At 34.4% G+C, this 16809-nt stretch overlaps 1 pseudogene; it reads right to left on the bottom strand.

Annotated features, from left to right (window-relative positions):
- The window catches only part of LOC138715740 (DNA-directed RNA polymerase I subunit RPA1-like), a 188282-nt pseudogene extending 175203 nt beyond the window's left edge, over window positions 1–13079 (bottom strand).
- Window positions 13080–16809: the final 3730 nt, after the last annotated feature.

Raw genomic sequence — 16809 nt, 5'->3', positions numbered from 1 at the left:
TGCATCCATAGATAGTTGCTCACCACCAGGATCGCTACCATCGCCTCATCACAGACTCTTTCCCTAGCAGACCATAAAATGTATTGTACTTTCGATATCATGTTCTTTTGAAAAAATTAACGCCTTCCTTCCACTATTGAAATATGAAATACATGAGGTTTATATATTATTTTCATAAAATAGCCTATATATTCTATAAACTTACCTTCCTGGATCTTTCGGAAGAAGCATAACTCTAACCTATTTTTCTTACAATTTATAGTACTACAAACGTCTCCTTTCCCATATTATTATTCAAATTATTGTATTTTAGCCATTTACAGTTATTACAACCGATAACGAACATTTCACAGTTTACATAGCTTTTCACAAAAATGCGAAATATGGCACAGTCAATGCCTTTTCGATCTAGATCAGGCTGTAATGTTTGTTCGGGTTTTCTATTTCAGCGTATGGAGCTCAGTGAAATATTATATTATAACTTTATTGCGTATCATTGCTAAGCTTTATTTAGTGTAATGTGTCCATAAGTTCCGTTTACTTCTTGTTGCATACTATGTTGCAGAAATAATTACAAAACTGTGTTATTTTAATATGAAGAGAATTTTACATGTTAATATAATCTGTTTGCGTCAACATTTCAAGTTTAGAATGGAAAGTATTTTGAGGTTTAATAAAAAAGAACTTATATTGTGATTTCAATTTAGCACATCTACCTTCCCTAATTTTAGACAAAACATTTACCATACCACTCCTATGAAATTCGTGTACGTACAATTGTGTTACTTCGTCTCTTAAGTAGTAGATAAATACAATTCAATTGTAGTATTAAAATACAGACAAATTGAATGTCTGGGGTATCATACATGACATTATGCTTAATTATAATGTATGATTGCGAATTTAGGAATATAAGTTAAATATAGTAAACATAACCTATAATTTTCATATGAATGGCAAGGCATTGGAGATCACTAAATTTAGACAGAAAGGGGCAACTGGTACAGTAAACATAACCTATAATTTCAACATATCTAAAGATCCGTGCGGTGCAATTGAAAATTATTGAATCGTGCATAAATGAATGTACAAGAATTTCGCGACATTTAATCGAAATAAAGGCAGGTATTACACATACGAACAACGTAATTTTCACACAATAAATAATATTACATGTTAACTCGCAAGTGAATTATGTCTGAAGTGTCTCATAATCATTGTTTTAAATTTTATTAATGGAATTACACTACATTTTAGAGAAACATATGTTACTGTTTATGCATTCCAACTAATTTATATGGTTGAAACGCCCCCCCTTCATGATCGGGTTAAGAGAGTTACATGGTCTGCCTTATGGCCTGTATTAGATCACGATGGCTGTGGTACAGTCTATTGTTCCTAGTACTCACAGCGCTCCAAGCAGCTAGCAACTATCGCGAGAATTGCAAAAAATCATCCCAAGCTTCGTGACTGTATATAGTAGACTGTGGTCTCACTGGGCTTCGTTACAGATTCCTCTTTCCCCTCCATGAATAAAGTTACAGAGATTTTAAATTTTATAAATAAGTGCACTATGAACAAATCATTTATGAAAGTAAATTTAAATGAAGGACAACTAACTTTTCTTCATTCTGCTATAGTACTCTTGCAATCTTTCTTCCACCAGAACTGTAGTAGCTTCATTTACTACATTCGTTGGATTTGAAGATGAAAGCAGATCTGCAATGACTTCTTCCACTTCCTGGGCTTCAGTGATAAGACCATCATCAAGAAGTCTTAACTTTGTTACGAAAAGATGCTTAGAAACTCCTGGAAAATAAATTAATGGTTTATGTAGTTACGTAGAAATATAAAAAATCATAATTATCAGTATTACTATGAAGATAAATTCAATAAGTGACCAAAGGGAAATGATCCTGTATCCAAGAAATATCAATTTTCACTTTCGGAGATAATTGTAATGAACTGAAGTCAAATACTATCTTTTTTTTTTTTTCGTACCTGAAAAACAGACTATTATTTGTCAAAAAAAAAATACTTCGTGTATCATTCATATAATACAAAGTCAAGATAAAGTACTCTGACACAATATTGTCTATTTTATAGAAAAAAGCCTTCATGGTTAGCAGTAGCTGTAGTATTAGCAGCACAAAAGTAGCAGTGGTGGTCATTAGTAGCAGCAGGAGAAGTAGCAGTAGTGGTGGTGGTGGTGGTAGCAGCTGCAGCAGCAGTAGTAGCAGTATTAACAATAATAGCTACAGCAGTGGTGGTGTTGGCGCTGGCGGTGGTGGTGGCAGTGGCGGTGGTGATGGTGGTTAGCAGCAGCAGTAGTAGTAGCAACAATAATAATACATGTGTTCTTTTGATTATTCTTATAACTTAAGTTTATTTTACAACATCCAAATCATTACCTTCAAAGCACAGTAGTAGGGAAGCATGAAAATAACAGTTCTAAGGTAAATGAAAAAGTACAAATCTGAAGTCCATACTTGAACACTTTCACGCACAGACCTATGTAAACCTGCTTGTTGCAAAGTATGGTGTTAAGTTCATAAACTTTGCCTAGGGATCCAATGTAAAAGCAAAATCATATAAACACATTTGGCTATTATAACTTAGTTTGCAATTCGTTTTTAAAGAAGATCAAGAGTGTTACCACGTTCTCTCAAAAACGGTGATGCACCTTCTTCTTTGATAATCCACATAAGATTGGTTGCTAACTGGGAGGCAAATTATTGATGCAGAATATGTGTAAAAATTAATAATTTTAAAAAGTTATAATAGCCATGTGTTTTATATGGATTTGTTTTTACTTTTGATCCCTAAGCAAAGATTGTGACCAACCCTGTACATAGTAAGTCATTGTATTTAACTGAATATATTAGAGCTACATGTAAGCTAATCTACTACTAAAAATAGTCTACATTTCCGGTACATATTGAAATATACTGATCCTCTCAAAACAAGATTGATTAATTTATGTTGCTGATGTTTTCTAATGCCAGGCATTTGACAATAAAGTCATTTGCCCTCTTGCACTCCAATATTTTTCAAAGATATTGTCATGGTCAGCCACTGAAGCACAGATTTTGAGGTGTTCCGAATCCATTTCTTGATTTGAAATTGCACAATGGGCAGTTAGGGGACTGATATATTCCAAATCTATGCAGGTGCTTGGCCAAACAGTCATGGCCTGTTGCCAATCTAAATACAGCTACAGACGATTTGCGTGGTAAATCGGGAATTAACTGTGGATTATGATGCAGAGAGTTCCATTTTTTCCCTTGAGATTGTGTTACCAAATTTTGTTTGTTGAAGTCTAAGTATGTAGATTTATTTTATTTTATTGGGTTATTTTACGACGCTGTATCAACATCTAGGTTATTTAGTGTATGAATGAAATGAAGGTGATAATGCCGGTGAAATGAGTCCAGGGTCCAACACCGAAAGTTACCCAGCATTTGCTCGTATTGGATTGAGGGAAAACCCCGAAAAAAACCTCAACCAGGTAACTTGCCCTGACTGGGATTCGAACCTGGGCCACCTGGTTTCGCAGCCAGATGCGCTGACCATTACTCCACAGGTGTGGACTAAGTATGTAGAATTAATAAATCTCTTCACAGAGTAATACGTAGATTTAGTAACAGGTCTGTAAGTAGCAGTGCTGCCCTCCTTTGCTAAAGCATCCGCATTCTCGTTTCCCAGGATTCCACAATGGGATGGTATCCATTGGAATACAATTCTTTTATTGAGTGATATTAAATGAGAGAGCATTTTAGTTATTTCTGCTGTTTCAAATTATGTTGTTGTTGTTGTTATGTAATGCCGGGCTTTGGCAACGAAGCCATTAGCGTTCTTGCTCTCCAATATTTCTCTGTGGTGGATCCATCAGGTAGAACTTCACAGGTTTGTAGATGATCTTCAGTCATAGCTTCTTCTTTGTTGCATAGAGGGCAATTTGGATTTGTGTAAATTCCTATTTTATTCAAGTGTTTGGCCAAATAATCGTATTCTGTAAGCAGTCTGAATTTTGCTACTGCAGATTTATGTGGGATTTCTGGAATAATTTCTGGTTTTTTTTTATTAAAATGCTCCATTTTTTATCTTTGGCTTTGGTACATAGTGCTTGGTTTTGCTTGATTTTATATTTATTTTTAATTAGTCTTTTGATGGATATAAAATGTAGGCTTGTATTTGTATTCTGAATTAAATTGGATCCTTTTTTGGCAAGAAAGTCAGCAGTTTCATATCCAGCAATTCTACAATGTGCACATATCCATTGCAAAATTATCTTGGAGAAATCATATTGAAGCAGTAGTAAACAAATCAACAAAAAGACTTCCAATTTTAAAGAGATTAGCTGGAGCAAAGTGGGGTAGTAATCGGCAGACTTTGAACATCATGTACAAAACATTCATCAAGCCAATACTTCTCTACAATGCGGAGGTATTAATTACAGCAAATAATTTCAACCTGAATCGACTAGAAGTATACCAAAATCAGGCCCTGCAACTAATAACTGGTGCAGCAAAATCAACCCCAATCACGGCAATGCAAGCCCTAACCCAGAACCCTCCAATATATCTCACTCTAGAGGAGCAGGCACTAACACACCATGAAAAAATGCTACGGTTAACAACAACAAAATGGGAAAAAAGACTGTTACAACCAACAAAGTTGAAAACACAAACAAGTTTCCTGTCCAAAGTCACGGAAATAAAAACAGAATTGAATCTCCCTAAATCTAAAGAAAACATTTTAAGCAGAGAAAACCCTCTAACCTTCGAACCAATTAACATTCAACTAGATTTAGAAGAACCAGTTACAAAATCTGAAACTTCCAAACCTGTACTAAAAGCGCTGGCATTAGAAGCTGTGAACAATAGATACCCACCAGAAGAATGGTTACATATCTACACAGATGGGTCTACTATCGATAACAACTCAGGATCAGGAATTACGTGTGCGTTATTCTCATTTTATCAGCCAGCAGGACATCATACAACAAATTTTGATGCGGAAATAATGGCTATTCATATCTCACTCCAACACCTACTATACAGAATCAATAAATTTCAAAATGCTGTCATTCTCTCTGATTCTAAAGCAGCATTATAAGCAATAAATTCATATAAAATGATGTCAATCCAAATTAAAGAATGTCACAAAATGATCCAACAACTTCAAAAACTACAGAAAAGAATTCAATTGCTGTTTGAAATTAAGATGTGTGTCTAGAGACTATTGATAGAATAACTGCTTTGGAATCTGACAATGTAACTGCAATTTTTAATTTATTGATGTGGCATAGAAGATTCCTGAGACTTTCACTTATTGCAATGTTTCTCCATCAAAACTTGTTGCTCCATACCCAAGAGATCTATAAAGTGAGAAGAGACAGCATGTAACACCTGCACCTGCACTTTGTTCTCTGGAGATCAAGGATCCGTTGGTGTATAAATGAAGCCAGTTTTGTGGAGGGTACCTAATATTAATTGTCTCTAAAGACAATTATTTCATTATTTCAGTGTTTACTTCTGATTTCAGTACTTCTTCTGTTAAATTTAGCTCATACTCTATATTTAATAGAGTTAAAGGATTTGGTTTAATTTGTAAGTTTTCTTTTAAATTTGGGATGTTGATTTTCTGTTTTAATTCTTGAAGCATGGATATGAAACTTTGAGTTTTTAATCTACAGAGAGGACTGTATGAATGCCAATTGTTTTATGGTAATCTGATTAAATTTTTCATATTGAATCAGTGGTTTTTCTTCTATTGTCATTTTGATGCTGTCAATATTAGTGAGGAATCTCACAGAATCTATTGGAGTTGTCTTGATTCCCCCAGTAATGAGCCTGAAAGCTTGCTTTTGAACATATTCTATTTCGTTTATGAAAAGTGAAGTAATTAAAATTTCTCCACAGTACATCAGCACTGGCTTTATAAACATTTTGTATATAGTGTTCAAAGTACTCCTAGAGCATCCCCATTTCTTTCCTGCTAGTCTTTTCAGAAGGGAGAATCTTTTACGAGCTTTTTCAGAAATATATTTCAAATGGGTGCACCCATGTTAACTTACTGTTGAATGATTAATTTATATATATGGTTTTAACAGCATGTTGTACATATACATTTAAAACACTAGTGAAAGTTTTGTTGTTCTGAGTTTATGTAAATTTTTTAATAGAGCCATTAGATATATTTTGCTTTATAAAGCATAGTTTCTCCCTTCCCTCCGCGAATTTACTCATTCTCCCCTCCTAGAGAATAATGTCTGAATTCGAGATTACTAAGAAAGAAGACAAGACTCCAAGTCCATTACTCACCTTTAATTCGGAAGTTATGGCAATTCAAGCATGCCAACTTGAGAATATTATAGATTACTTTATGAAACAATGAATTAATTACTGGAAGAGGTAGTTCTATATGTCCAATGTGACCAGGACATTTGTACACATTGTTCGAACAAGTCGTGCACGGATCGCTGCTATCACTTACAGGCCCTGCAACATAAAAAAAATGCATTTCTTATGTTAATAATGCTTGTTAAGTGGCAACCCCACTACTAGACTATCTATAAGATCTGAGAACATTTTATTAAGTCTAGAAAACGAATACAAGTGAATTTTATTGTATTATATATTACACTCTTCCACATATTGTAACCAAGATAAAAACAAAACACATCCGGTCCCTATGGAAAAAACTTAAATCTTCACTTCTTCACTACGTATTGAAACTGGATCCCCTAAAATTGCATCTGAATATGCACTGAGTTGCCAAGAAAAGTGGAATATAGTTCTTATTTTTAATTTTAAGCAATTGTATTGTGTTCCACAGATCATATATCATAATTGAATACCTCCACACTGGAATAGGGGTATAAGTACGTAGGGAAACAATGAGTCATATAACCTTATTCGGGGGGGGGGGGGGGGTATTCAATTGTTGCTTTGAAATTTGGAACAAGTAAACAAAACTATATAAAAATATACAGGAAGGAAGTAATGTACCTGCGTAGATTTTAACAGCTTTTTGAGTACAACAAAAAATTAATGAGAATCTTAAAATAAGAAACACATAGGCCTACTAACCTCTAAAGAAATCAAAATGACGAAGGAAGAATTTAAAACACGTGCAAATCTTTGCAAAAGTAAAGGCAAGTAATTTGATAGGTGACAAAGAAAAAATCAAAAACAGAAGGATCGAATACTTCAAAAGCTTATGAATTATACTAGTCTGGAATGTGTCTTAGCAGCCCCTCTAATAACACATAGTATTGAGATAGAAGAAGGAAATGTAGAAAATCCAGAGAAACTACCTAGGCCTACTACAGAAGAACTACAGAAAGTAGTTATCAGCACTAAAAAATAATAAAGCTTCAGGATATAATGAAATTCCCTCAGAAATATGGAGGAACAGACCTCCTGAATATTTTGCATAGTTTGGTAGTTAAAATATGAAACATAGAACAAATTACCACAGACTGGGAGAAATAATGCGTCCAATCTACCAAAAGGTGATAAGCTCAACTGTGGCAACTATAGGGGTACATCCCTGTTCCTAAAGTTTTTACGAGTATCCTGAGAATGAGACTCGAATCATATGCTAAGACGATCCTAGGGGAATAACAAGCAGGATTTAAGAAAAATAGGTCAACAATCAATCAACTATACACAGTGAAAATGATAATGGAAAAATTCTGAGAAGGATGTATGGATCTATTTCAGATTTTCGTGCACTTCCAACAAAGCTTATGACTCAATTAACAGAACCCAGATTAATAAAATCTTACAACAATTTCAAATTCCTGAAAAGTCAAGCTAAATGAAACAATGACAGAAACTGTCTCATGTGTGAATATTCAAGGAGAATATGGAACTTTATTTTTCAAGTGAACCAAGGATTAAATTAAAACAAGGCGATGGGCTGGCCCCAGTACTATATTGGAATATGTAATTACACCGCACCCTTGAATATAAATCTCTACAAACTGTAGACGACTCAATCTGATGGCTGTAAGTTACACACATTTCATGCTTTTACTGTGTTTCATACCTAACAGTCTAATGTGCATACTTACCCAGTGCGGGATCATAAAGCCCACACTTCAATGGATGACCAATAGAATTGAATGACAATGGCGTTGTTATCTTCAACACACTCAGTTCTTCCGGTGTGAAGAAAGAAAATGTTAGTCCAGATACAGTAAGATGTTTCACTGATTGATCTTGCATTGTGTCAAATCTGCAATGAAAATGTTAGTTTTCTTCTTTATACATTCCAAAATTTTAAGATAGAATGCATAACTGTCTTTCGTGTTCCTCTTCGAGCTCCTGTTGTAGTTCGTTCAACAAGGTTTGACAGAAAATCCTTATCAGCAATACTGTTCATAAATTGTTTGTCCATAGCAGCCAATTTACTTTCGGATTAAAATTTCTATAACTCCTTGCAGTTAGTAATAGCTTATTTCAAAGGCTACATTTTCTTAAATAAACAATGAATGATGGAAGTTGCGGGAAAAAAAATCCGGGTTTTCTATAGCACGTGACACTGAAGGATTTTTTTACAAAAAAAAGTGAAAAAATGGTCTAATTTTCAGAGGGAAGATAGTTTGGAATGTGAAAAAATCATACAGGACGTCTGCTGACTTGAAAACATTCCATTAGGAAATGACTAAAAACGGAAATAATTGATCAGTGTCCACAACTTACTTACTTACTTATAGCTTTTAAGGAACCTGGTGGTTCATTGCCGCCCTCACATAAGCCCACCATAGGTCCATATCCTGAGCAAGATTAATCCAGTCCCTACCATCATATCCCACCTCCCTCAAATCTATTTTAATATTATCCTCCCATCTGCGTTTCGGCCTCCCCAAAGGTCTTATTCCCTCCAGCTCCCAACTAACACTCTATCTGCATTTCTGGATTCGCCCATAAGTGCTACATGCCCTGCCCATCGCAAATGTCTGGATTTAATGTTCCTAATAATGTCAGGTGAAGAATACCAATGCGTGCAGTTCTGTGTTGTGTAACTTTCTCCATTCTCCTGTAACTTCATCCCTCTTAGCCCCAAATATTTTCCTAAGAACCTTATTCTCAAACACCCTTCATCTCTGTTCCTCCCACAAAGTCAGAGTCCAAGTTTCACATCCATACAGAACAACCGGTAATATAACTGTGTTATAAATTCTAACTTTCAGATTTTTTGACAGCAGATTAGATGACATAAGCTTCCCAACCAAATAGTAAGAGGCATTTCCCATATTTATTCTGTGTTTAATTTCCTTTTCCTCCTGAGTGTCATTTATATTTGTTACTGTTGCTCCAAGATATTTGAGTTTTTCCACCTCTTCGAAGGATATATCTCCAATTTTTATAGTTCCATTTCGTACAATATTCTGATCATGAGACATAATCATATACTTAGTCTTTTCGGAATTTACTTCCAAACCTATCGCTTTACTTGCTTCAAGTAGAATTTCCATGTTTTCCCTAATCGTTTGTGGATTTTCTCCTAACATATTCACGTCATCCGCATAGACAAGAAGCTGATGTAACCCATTCAATTCCAAACCCTCTCTGTTATCCTGAACTTTCCTAATGGCATATTCTAGAGCAAAGTTAAAAAGTAAAGGCGATAGTGCATCTCCTTGCTTTAGCCCGCAGTGAATTGGAAAAGCATCAGACAGAAACTGACCTATACAGACTCTGCTGTACGTTTCACTAAGACACATTTTAATTAATCGAACTAGTTTCTTGGGAATATCAAATTCAACAAGAATATTATATAAAACTTCCCTCTTAACCGAGTCATATGCCTTTTTGAAATCTATGAATAACTGGTGTACTGTACCCTTATACTCCCATTTTTTCTCCAATATCTGTCGAATACAAAAAATCTGATCAATAGTTGATCTATTACGCCTAAAACCACATTGATGATCCCCAATAATTTCATCTACATATAGAGTTAATCTTCTCAAAAGGATATTCGACAAAATTTTATAGGATGCCAACAAAAGTGATATTCCTCGAAAGTTATTACAGTTAGTCTTGTCCCCTTTCTTAAAAATAGGTACGATTATGGACTCCTTCCATTGGTCTGGTACAATTTCCTTTTCCCAAATTGCAAGTACAAGCTTATAAATTTCGCTAGATAATGTCCTTCCACCCTCTTGTAGTAATTCTGCTGGAATTTGATCAATATCTAGAGACTTGTACTTTTTCAGATTTTCTATCGCAATTTTGACTTCAGAAAGTGTGGGTTCGGGTATAAATGGCTCAGCAGTTTGTATTTGAATTTCGTCCCGATCATTTCTATTTGGCCTATGTATATTTGGTAATTGTCCAAAATAGTTTTTCCATCTATTCAGGACTGTCTGCAAGCAAGTCACCATTCTCATCCTTGATCACGTTTACCTTTGCCTGATATCCATTTTTAAATTCCTTTATACCCTTATATAAATCTCGAATGTTTTTATTCTTACTATTTGTTTCTACCTCATTCAGTTTTTCCTTCAAGTAATCTCTCTTTTTATTCCTAAGGGTACGACTTGCTTCCCGTCTTTCATTGAAATAATTATCTCTATTCTCCTCAATTGGGTCCTGTAAGAATTTCAATTTTGCCTGTTTCCTTCTATCTACTACAATGGAACAATCATCAAACCATGGTTTCCTTTTCTTAGTTTCATGATAACCTATGCTCTGCTCAGCTGCAATTTTGATATTATCTCGGATATTCTCCCACACGTTATTGACATCTAACTCTTCCTCATCTCCGTCGGATGTTGCTAATACGGCAAACCTATTTGAAATTTCGACCTGATAATGTTGCTTACTTTCCTCGTCCTTTAATTTCAGAATATTGAGTCTGCTAATATTAGCTTGTAGCACTACTCGCTTGGCTACTGATAGTCTTTCTCTTAATCCTCCAATCACCAAATAATGGTCAGAATTACAGTCTGCCCCCCTGAAAGTTCGAATGTCTACTATACTAGTATGTTTTTGTGATCTATTTGGTTGTGTGTCATTCCATAACTTAAAAATGATTATTTAACATGTGAAATAAAAAGGTAGAATACTTCAAAATGAACGCGAAATGCATATTTCACTTCACTTAGTATATGCAAAGCATACAAAAGCCTAAATTAACCAAACCTAACCTGTTGCAGATTCGTATATGTAAAGCATATTAAAAAAACCTAAAATAACCAAAGCTAACCTGGCACAGATTCGTATATGGAAGGCATATGAAAACACTAACCTAATCTGTCACAGATTTCCGCACTGTAGAACTTATAAAAATGCAAGTTGGAAGTTTCAGTGTTGCGTGCTATAGAAAAGCCAAGTATCCAAATTTAAAATTACTGTAAAGATTTTCGGATAAACGAATGACGGTAGGCCTATCATTCGTTGTTGGAAATAGCATAGAAAACTGTTATAAATTTGTGATGAGTTCTACAATGAAGTTAAATTAGTGTGAATAGTTGATGTATTACCCCAGATCACATAACAGATTGATCACTCTTACGGGCTTTGAAGGCAACAACTTTCACTATGCTGCCATTTAACGACAGTAGAAGAAGACTCTCATTTGAATTGCATGGAGCAACTATACTTCTATCTAGCGGTCGTTACTAATCGATCTTGGTGGTTGTTCTCTTCTTTATGTTACAGTTTTTAACATGGGGATGGCCAATCTGTTATATACATGTGATCAGGAGTAATACTTACAAACACCAAGATGCCCTCCAAAAAATGAAAATATATTTAATTTTTCGCCTTTGATTTTTTGTTGGCGTTTCGTGGCATTCGAACGTCGTAGTTGGTAGTACTTTTCTGGTAGTTTTCGTCCGCACTTTACCCCCAAAAATCACAAAAACACACAAAAAAAAAACATAATAATTTATCACCTTATCAAATAAAATTCAATTCTCATTGACGTCTTCATCGACAACCACTTCACTTCCAGTATAAATGACGCAGGCTTTAAGGCAATCTAACAAAGAACTAAACCAACACTTTGTCGTACAGTCAACTTTGCATAAATAAACCACGTCTTTACACTAAATGAAATTCTCTTCGAACACTTATTACACCTTAACATCTACAGAAAATTCAGTAAGTAATTTCTTTAAACCACAGAAAAAACAGTTTTCTCTTCAACATTCAACACAATCCTTAATCACCAGCGAAAGAACTAAACCAAAATCGACACAAAATTTAATAAATAATTTCAGAACACGGATTCCTTCCTTTCCCTCTTACTTCAAAGTTCCAACCTTGTGCACACAAAATAAATCATTGGCACTGAAAAGTGCCTTTTCGTAAGCATGATGATGCGCATTCGACAAATGCAGACAAATCTACAATGTAACATCACTCACGTCAAACAACCAGGAACAACTGACAACATCATTATCCATTAAAAATTAGTGAAAATTCTAGAATAAATTACAACTATAACCAATCAAAGCGAAAGAAAATCATAAAATGACAAACTTTCAATAGCTTTAGCCATCAGACACAACATAACACCACTCACGTCAAACAACCAAGAACAACTGATAACGTCATTATCCATTCAAAATTAACGAAAATTCTAGAACAAATAACAACTATAACCAATCAAATTAAAAGAAAATCACGGCGACACTTTTTAAACAAAATAGTGGTATAACTCTTGGAAGGTACACATATAAGACCTATTCAATTTTTTAACTCCCTATTCTGGGTGTTCCTTCAAAAGTACTCGGATATTCAAAATGATACGTTTATCTTTTAATATTCACCTTCAAATTTATAACTTCATATTAAACGCCTGGTTAAGATAAAATATTTTCAATGCAGCAGAACTTTTGACATGCAACATTATAGGTTAGATTTTCAATGGACACAATAACTACTTATAAAATAAAGACTTAAATTTCTGTAAACTCGACCTCGTAAGAAGAGTAACATGGAGAAGTTACCACATGCTTTCGTATCTAAAATATACATAGCATAACTACCATTTGATATATTACACACCAAATACACACGTGTTTACGTGCCCTGCTAATACTTGTTTCGACTCGAATCTTCCGATCAGTGTTGCCAACTCAGAATTCCATTTACCGCTGCACAAGCTTAAAAAAAACCGCTAAACTGTACTTGAAAAACTCCAGATTTTTCTTAACACATCACCTCCATATTTAAAATACAAACTATACAGCTTTAGGAACTGGAGAATTTTATAAAAATATAGATTAAATTATGGAAAGTGTTTATCACTTCTTAGGCAAAATCTGAATATTTTGCATTCAATATCACCTTAAATCATCGAGCTTTCGAACTATCACTGGCAACTTCTTCCACTCAATCTTTCAACACATATTCTTTTTTTTTTTTTTTCACATCTCTAAACTTTTGTACGTGTGGTGTTTTACGCGGCATATTTCCTCAAAATTGAATGAAGTAGGTCAAGAATAATATTGTACTGGACACTTCGGAAACAATCACATTCACAATCACGCCAGTTCAAAATCTGATTTCACACTGAGCTGGAGACGTGTCTGCCAACAATGAGTCTGGTTTTAAGAATGTCTGTCTAAGCACTGCCATCGTGATCTAATACAGGCTGTAAGGGAGACCACGTGACTCGCTTAACAGCTGATCGCGAAAGGCGGTCTTTCAACCATATGAATTAGTTGCAATGCATGAAGAATAACATATATTTCTCTGAAATGCAGTGTAATTGCGTCAGTAAAATTTTAAACAGTGATTGTGAGACACTTGAGACACAATTTACTTGCAATTTAAGGTATAATATATTATTTTTGGTGTGAAAATTACGTTGTTGCAGGCAAAGTTCGTATGTGTAATACCTGCCTTTATTTCGATTAAATATTGCGCCCTTATGTGGTTAAGTGAAATTTTGGTCTTATAAACAGTAGGCTAAATATGTGTAATAATATATACGTGAAAGTGAAACACTGATGGCATGTAAAGTAAGTTGTGATTAGGCCGAAGTGCAGCGTTACCGATGTTACTCTTGTCTAATCCATTATTGTTAGTTTAACGTATTTGTCTTATTAAATTTAAATTATTGCGCCCTTTTTATTTGTGAATAACCTACATTATACGAGTAAATAATACGACGTTTGATAATATACACAATTTGAACTAAAAACGAGATACAATAACTGATACATATAGTATATTACGAAAAATTATACCCTATAGTTTTCATTACTGTTACAGTATCTAGAATTGTAATTAGTTGAAATAAAGCACTCATGCTTCATTACGAAATTCTTGCACATTCATTTATGCACGTTTCAACAATTTTCAGTTGCATCGCACGCATATTTTAATGTGTTGAAGTTATAGGTTATGTTTATTCTATCAGTACTTGCCTTATTTCCATATTCGCAATTATGCATTATAATTAAGCATAACGCTACGTATAACTTATAAATGCAATTTGTCTACACTTCAATTGTATTTATTCGTTTCAGACGGTACTCCAGTCTGAAGTCTGATTAGTTTAATATGTTACTAGGGCTAAACTAGCGCCGAGGTAGTTCCCTTCGTATTCATGCATCTTGCATATACAAATTAGTTCGGTTCGTTCAGGATTTTAATATGCCTTGCTTATAGGATCAAATGCATCTCCACAAAAAATAAATTCAACTGTTTTCAGTTCATAAATTACCGGAACTATACCTCAGCGCTACTAAGTAATATAACGTATGTACATTTCATATGTGGGACTGTGGTGAATTTTCTACCTATAAGTAAGGACGGTAACCGTGTTCTGAAGTTTATCCTAAAAATATATTCTTCTTTATTAAATCTCAAAACCGTTTTCGTTCTCAACTTAAGCCTAAAATGTTGACGCAGATAGGTTATGTTAACATTGTAAATTCTCTTCACATAAAAATAACACAGTTTTATTTATTATTCCTGCCACATTATGCAACACATAAATGGAACTTATGCACATATTACATTGAATAAAAATTTAATTGTATTATTTATTTGTTCCCTACTTTACTGGGTTGTAATGAATTGTATTTATCTAACCTACCAGATTAACACACAACTGTACATACACTAATTTCATAGGAGGGACTGTGGTAAATTTTGTACCTACAAGTAAGGAAGGTAGACGTGCTAAATTAAAATCACAATATAAATAATTCTTCTTTATTAAATCTCAAAATAGCTTCCATTCCAAACTTAAAATGTTGATGCAACCAGGTTATGTTACCATGTAAAACTCCGTTCACATTAAAATAACACAGTTTTGTAATTATTTCTGCAACATATTATGCAATAAGAAGTGTGAAGGGGTCTTATACACACATTACACTAAATAAAATTGAGCGCCGACACGCTATAAAGTAATATCTTTCTCTCAGCTCCGTATACTCAAATAGAAAAGCCCGACTCATCGTATGACGTCACAAAACCTGCATTACGGCCTGGTCTAGATCACGATGGCAGTGGTCTAAGCCGAGCCCCTACAGCCGAGGCTGCGCAGAAGTTTAGAGTAGGGACAAATTGAGGCTTGCGTCCGCCGCCATGCTTTGGGAGAAGCGCCGGCTAGCAGACGGCTGCACTATACAATGCTGAATGTTTAATATATATGTTTGGTGTCTCTAATAAATCAATCTGAATGGATAAATGAAAAAAAATCTTATTAACATTTAAAGCGACCACGTTAAAGAATTAATCAAGCTTAGTTACTGTTAGTTTGACATGAAACGAAAGAAAACTATAACAATTTGATATCGAAACTAAAGATGTTGTATAGTTATTTGACAACATATAGAGCGAACAGAAATACAAAAGCATATAGTAGTAATAATTCAGATGAAAAGAAAATTATTAGTATTAACTATTATTAACAAAACACTGCCTATATAAGACGTTACTTTGATGTGGACGAGAAATGAACAATTTCGCTTCCATATCACATAATATAGACCTACACCTGTAAAATAGAAACATGTACCTAATGTTTTAGTTTGAAATTTAAGTAGGTCTACCGTGCAATACCTCATTATCACAGCTGTAGTATGAAATAAACGTCACATGCATGAATTAGTCAATTAGTCATATACGGTAATAGAACTCATGCCTAGTGTACAGAACATCTTGCCTATTGATTTATTGTTATTATTATTATTATTATTATTATTATTATTATTATTGACTCCGTTAAATATTGTCTTACAACATTTTTATGTAAAGTCGTGTTGTACTGGTAACCTTAAGCTGTGTGCTAACATCTGCTCTTTATGTAGTACTTTCTTTTATTTGGTTATTTAATGATGCTGTACCAACTACTAGATTATTTAGCATCGATGGAATTGATGATAGCGAGATGATATTTGGCGAGACGAGGCCAAGGATCCGCCACAGATTACCTGATATTCACCTTACGGTTGGGGATATAAGAAAAAACCCAACCAGGAAATCAGCGGGTATAGAACCCGTGACCGAGCGCGACTCCAGACCGACAGTCCTTAGCCCACTGAGCTACGTTAGTAGATCTTGATGTACTTTTATGGTCAGTTTAATAAGTTTAAAATATGATTCTCGGGAGGAATCTGGGATCCATTTTCTAAAATATGTTCCTATAAGTGTAGAAATATTGTACACGTGTTCTACTTCTGGAGCACATTGTTTTCACACGATGTAAGAGTGGGTGGTAATATGCCATTGAACTATCAACATCTGTATAATCGCTCTTTCACTTAAGCGGCATATTTCTATAATCTCAGATGATTGGATGACAAGACTCCCATTATTCTTT

This window comes from Periplaneta americana, chromosome 15, assembly GCF_040183065.1.
Source record: "Periplaneta americana isolate PAMFEO1 chromosome 15, P.americana_PAMFEO1_priV1, whole genome shotgun sequence".
Classification (NCBI taxonomy): domain Eukaryota; kingdom Metazoa; phylum Arthropoda; class Insecta; order Blattodea; family Blattidae; genus Periplaneta; species Periplaneta americana.
This window is presented reverse-complemented; position numbering and strand designations above follow the sequence as displayed.